The sequence below is a fragment of the Olea europaea genome, unplaced genomic scaffold (assembly GCF_002742605.1).
Source record: "Olea europaea var. sylvestris unplaced genomic scaffold, O_europaea_v1 scaffold2303, whole genome shotgun sequence".
Lineage (NCBI taxonomy): Eukaryota > Viridiplantae > Streptophyta > Magnoliopsida > Lamiales > Oleaceae > Olea > Olea europaea.
This window is the reverse complement of record NW_019241121.1, coordinates 52,647-59,463: the sequence shown is the minus strand read 5'-3', so window position 1 is coordinate 59,463 and position 6,817 is coordinate 52,647.

The following is a 6,817-nucleotide window of genomic DNA, read 5'->3' as shown; positions in this document are numbered from 1 at the left end:
ATTTTTTTTTTTTTTTTTATGTTTCTAGTATTTCCCTTTATTTTATAAATTTAGTTTGAAATATGTTTTTACTTTTCGCAAAAATTTTGAACTTTATTATCTATCGTTAATTTCACAATATTAATTATACTTATCATTTTGAATTTAAATTCAAGTTTTTTTTAAATATATATATTTTGTTATATTGATAGATTCATGATGGATTGTCAAGACACCTGCTTGATTGATAGTGGAACTACACATACTATTCTTTAACACAAAAAATATTTTTTGGACTTAACATTAAAAGAGAATAATGTCAATACAATATCAAGTGCATCGAATATTGTTGAAGGCTCTGGAAGAGCTGTATTATTTTACCAAATAATACAAAATTATATATTAACGATGCACTTTATTCTAACAAATTCAGAAAAAATTTGCTTAGTTTTAAAGATACCTATTACAATGGGTATCATATTGAGACGACACAAGAAAATAATATCGAATATCTTTGTAGAACTTCTTTTGTATCTGGTCAGAAGCAGATAAAAGATAAATTTCTTGCACTCCCATCTGGCATGTATTAGACATTTATAAAAATGGTTAAATCGAATAATGTCACGAACCAGAAGTTCTTTGATCCAAAAAGTTTTATATTTTGGCATGATCGACTTGGACATTCAGGAGCTATAATGATGCGTCAAATAATAAACAACTCACATGGACATCCTTTAAAAGAAGATTCTTTTACTTAATGATTATTCATGTGTAGCTTGTTCGCAAGGCAAGTTAGTTATTAGACCTTGAACTACAAAGGTCAATATTGAATCTCCAACTTTCTTGGAAATAATTCATGGAGATATATGTGGGCAAATACACCCACCATGTGGACCATTTCGTTATTTTATGGTATTAATTGATTTTTCCATCAGATGGTCACATGTTTGCCTACTTTCCACTAGGAATGTAGCATTTACTTGACTACTTGCTCAAATTATAATATTACGAGCATAATTTCTCAATTACTCAATTAAAACTATTCACCTTGACAATGCTGGTGAATTTAGATTACAAATATTCGATGATTATTGTATGTCAAATGGGATTGTAATTGAACATTCAGTTGCGCATGTCCATACACAAAATGGTTTGACAGAGTCATTTATTAAGCTATAACTTATTGCTAGACCATTACTTATGAAAACAAAACTCCCAGCTCCTGTTTAAGGTCATGTCATACTACATATTGCATCATTGGTCCATATTAGACCAACTGCCTATTATCAATATTCACCTTTGCAACTAGCATTTGGTTATGAACATGATGTTTCTCACCTACGGGTCTTTGGTTGTGCTGTTCAAGTTTCTATTTTACCCCCACAGCGTACTAAAATGGGTCCCAACAAAGACTTGAAATTTATGTGGGTTTTGATTCACCATCAATTATTAGATATCTTGAACTTTTAACGGGTGATTTATTTACTGCAAGTTTTGCAGATTGTCATTTTAATTAAATGACCTTCCCAACTTTGGAAGGGGAAAAATTACATCCTGAAAAATAAGGTAAAAATTCTTGGAATGAAACAACTCTATCTCATTTTGATCCTCGTAGCAATCAATGTGAGCAAGAGGTTAAAAAAATCATTCATTTGCACAGAGTTGCAAATCAGTTACCTGGTGTATTTGTTGACACAAGAAAAGTGACAAAGTCATATGTTCCAGCAGAAAATATTTCAGCAAAAATTAATGTCCCTGTAGGACAATCTGTTGTAGCAAATGAATCTCAAATACGCAAAAAGTGTGGTCGACCAATTGGTTCAAAAGACTCTGTATCTCGAAAAAGAAAAGTACATGAGAAAAACCAACTAAAAATTTCGAAAGAAGTTACATTAGAAAAGATTGATCAATCGGATATTGAAAATATTGTTCCTAAAGAACCACGAGTGTCCGAAAATAATGAGATTTCAATAAATTATATGTTGTCTCATAAATTATGGGAACGAAATAATGTTATTATAGACAATATTTTCGCCTTTAATGTGGCTCTTGATACTATACAGAATGAGGATCCTGAACCACAATCGGTTAAAGACTATCAAAATAGAAATGATTGGCCAAAATGGAAAGAAGCCATATAGGCGGAATTGAATTCTTTGGAAAAACGAAAAGTATTTGAACATGTGGTTCGAACACCTGAAAATATAATCCATGTTGGATACAAATGAGTCTTTGTACGAAAGAGAAATGAAAATAATGAAATCACAAGGTACAAAACCCGACTAGTAGCTCAAGATTTTTTACAAAAATCAGAAATTGATTATGAGGAAACATATTCTCCTGTAATGGACACCATCACTTTTAGATTCTTAATTAGTTTGACCGTATCACAAAAGCTTGATATGCACCTTGTGGATGTAGAACTGCATATTTGTATGGTTTACTTAATAGTGACATATATATGAAAGTCCCCGAAGGACTTAAGACTAGGAACAAACGATGCATGCTCGAGAACTATGTTCTCAATTAAATTGCAAAAATAATTATATGGATTAAAACAATCCGGACGTATGTGATATAATCGCCTTAGCGAATATTTGTTGAATGAGGGTTATAAAAATGACGATATCTGCCCATGTGTTTTCATAAAGAAAACAAATAGTGGATTTGCAATTTTGGCAGTTTATATTGATGATTTAAATTTAATTGGAACTCCTGAAGAACTCAACAAAACTGCTGATTATTTGAAAAATAAATTTGAGTGAAGGATTTGGGAAAAATTAAATTTTGTCTTGGATTGTAGATTGAACATTTCGCAGATGAATTATTTGTTCACCAATTTACGTATACAGAAAAAGTTTTAAAACGTTTTTACATGGATAATGCACATCCATTGGCATCACCTATGGTTATTCGATCACTTGATATGAAAAAAGATTCATTTCGTCCACTTGAAAATGAAAAAAAAAGTTATTGTTCTTGAAGTACCATATTTTAGTGCAATTGGAGCATTAACTTATCTTGCAAATTGCACTCGACCCGACATAACTTTTTCTGTAAATCTCCTTGCAAAATATAGCTCTACACCAACTCAAAGATATTGGTATGGTGTTAAACGTATTTTTCGTTACCTAAAGTGTACTATTGATTTGAGATTATTTTATTCTCAAAAGTCGGGATCTGCTTTAGTGGGATATGCAGATGCAGGTTATCTATCTGACCCACATAAAGCTAAATCACAAACAGGTTATGTGTTTACACGTGGAGGAACGGCTATATCATAGAGATCTGTGAAGCAATCCTTGACAACTACATCTTCAAATCATTCTGAAATTATTGCAATCCATGAAGCAGATTGAGAATCTCTATGGTTGAGAAACATGACTCATCATGTCTAAGCATCATACGGATTAATTTCAACAAAGGATAGTCCAACATTTTGTATGAAGACAATGCAGCTTGTATTGCATGACTCAGAGGAGGCTATATCAAAGATGATAGGACGAAGCATATTTCTCCAAAATTCTTTCATACACATGAGTTTCAAAAGAATGGCGATATCGATATCCAACAAATTCACTCAAGTGACAATGTGGTCGATTTATTTACAAAAGTACTGCCAACATCTACATTCAAGAAATTAGTTCATGAGATTGGAATGCGTCAACTCAAAGATTTTCATTGATCAACATCAGGGGGAGTAGCTGTACTCTTTTTCCTTAACTTAGATTTTGTCCCACTGGATTTTTCTAGCAAGGTTTTAATGAGGCAGCATTTATTTTTAGTACTCCAAAATAACTGTACTCTTTTTCATTCTTTTGATTTTTTTCCCATTGAATTTTTATTAAACAAGGTTTTAACGAGGCAGATATTTTGTAATGTGTCATACAATGGAGAGTGTTGTAAAATGAAAGATTATTAGGATTTAGAGGTGAATGACAATTGCACTCTTGCAGCCTTAGAAATAATTACTATTGTATCCCTAATTCTACCCTATAAATATAGGGTTTTGATTCTTAATAAAACACACAAGTCTATTGACTTCTCTCTATTCTCTTCTCTTTTCTTCACTTTTATAACAAACTTAACAATTTTAAATGCGCGAGTACTAAAATCCACATGTTTTCCATACTCGACAACGTTTTGATCTTTATTCTCTTGAATAGTATGACCTACATAAGATCTTCTATTACGTGATTGATGTTCTCTAAAGCATCATGTCTTTCTAGTACATTTAAAATCTTATCATGCCAAATGTAATCGCATTTAGTTTATCAAATTTATTAAGGATAACTTCTATAGATTTTGATGTGATAATCTATCAAATTTTTAGAGACATGTTATTCTTAATCAATGCCCATTTATGCACATATTTAATTTTGAATTAACGCAAATTACCGTCTACAATAGTTCAACGTTAGGCACAAAATCAAAAGTTCACTATGTTCGCAATCCTCGTCCGCAATCCTATTGTTTCACTATCATAAACTTAATATAATAATACAAAATTTCATGGGTTCCAAATGAGAACTGCATTAATTCTTCCAACTTCAAAACCCCGCTCAGTTGGTGAATCAGATAGTTCTTGGTGAGATTTTCTCTAAATCTTCCAATCATCAAACTATCACTCAACTGACAATCAATAGGTCTAAGTAAAAATCTCTCTAATTCTACGGACCTTATCATTTATAATAATACACGAGTTAATGGATATCATGTATTTCCATAAATATGCACATTTATCTAATAATGTAATTTCATAATGTGCAATTATAACATATCATGATTATCAACCACGCTTTAATATCAATTGCAACACAATCCCAACAAATGGGAAGTGACATCAGAATTTTCATATTCTGCTTATCACCAAAAATGTCCCCAAAAAGATTCACGTATTCCGCTAGGTTATGTTTCAGATTCATGTATTTTTTTTTTTAATTATAGTAACACATAACTTTTTAACAAGTTCTATAACCCTTATTTCTCTAACATTCCCTCTAAAGATGATATAAATGTGCATAGATGCAATAATATATACACAAAATTCGAAACAAGTCACAATGGATCACATAATCTAATCAAAACCCACACAACTCGTGAACGTATATAAAAAGTGGTATTTTAAATACATGCGGAGTATTTTTCATTTAAAAAAAAATGAAACACTTAAAAAAAGTAATTCCCACTGGGCAAATACCACTTAACAAATATTCTTGACCTTTATAAAAAATTTCAGAATTTAATTGAGTCCAAAAAAATATTTTTGATCATCTGAAAATTAATTTTAATTGCACACAAAAATCAAGAATATCTGAAGGACCAAGTTGTAATTTTCAGAATTGAAGTCAGGTCTCGCATGGATCCTCATATGCATGACCAATTTATAATATTTTAAATTGAATATCGAATAATCAACTTTCGAAAGAAAATAATTTTAGGACCAATATACAGCTTTTCAAATTTTCAAATTGGTATTAGAATAAACAACACCCAAAAATAGTTTTGGGACCAACATGCAAATTTTCAAATTGCATTTGAAAACATTCAAAAGTGTGGTAACTAATATGCAATTTCTCAAATTGCATTTGGAATAATCAACATTCAAAAAAGTTGGGGACCAACATGCAATTTTTCAAACTACATTTGAAAACATTCAAAAGCCTGGGGACTAACTTGCAATTTCTCAAATTGCATTTGAAAGAATTAACATTCAAAAATGTGGGGACTACCATGCAGTTTTTTCAATTACGTTTGGAAATATTTAAAAGTATGGGGACTAACATGAAAATTCTCAAATTACATCTACAATAATTGAGGGACCAGCATGCAATTTTCAAAATATGAATCCCACTCCACTGCAACAGTTTCAAATTTATTTTTTTTTTGTTACTGCTCATCGTCCAATTTTTTTCAGATTTCTGTTGAAATTCGAAAGGCCATAGCTTCTTCAATTTAATGCCAAAATTTATATTCTTTATATCATTGGAAAGGTCTCGAGAAAATCTATCCAACCATATAAAATGGGGTGAAACTTAACGTGCAAGAAATTATCATGCAATGAAGTTTCGATTTTCTCAACTAGGGTTCGATTTTTCTCCCAAAATACAAATCCAAATGAAGTGAAATTTTTCAGATATGTTCTCCATAATATCATGAACATACAGTATAAATTTCATGAATTCTTATGAAGCACATGAAAAGTTGTCATTAACGACATTCAAGCTTTAAAAGAAAACCGAAATTTATGCATTTCAACCATTCAAGGACATTTTCAGCATGTGTTTAAGCAAAGAAACAACATACTTAGGCTCTGATACAAATGTAAAATGTGCTTGCATGTATATAACTGAGTTTCAAGTAGTAATACTTACTTGAAATCACAAAATCGATGTTGAATTACTTGCCTTTGATTCGCTTACTTTCCACACCATCTTGTACCCACCTCTTGGTCAGAAATTCGATCACAATGGAAGGAATTTGATAGCCACAATCCAAGAACCCAATTTGAAATGTCATCCTCCAAAAATCAAGCATTCACCCTCATTTCTTTTTACCCCTTGAATAAAACCCGAATTCTTTTTGTTCTTTCTTTAGAAGGTTGAATAATGGAAGTTGATGGGAGTTATTGGAGGTGGGGAGGTTAACTTTTAAATTCAATTTTTTAAGTCCTCCCTCCAAAACCCATTTCCATGCAAACCGGGTCGGGTTAACCCACATGGACAACTCGTTTTCTTCCAACATTTAGTAATATAGAAATGTAAGATCAAGTTGAAGACACACCTCTTTACGACTTAAGCTTTAAAAATAAGTTGAAAATAATATCGGAGCAAGTAAA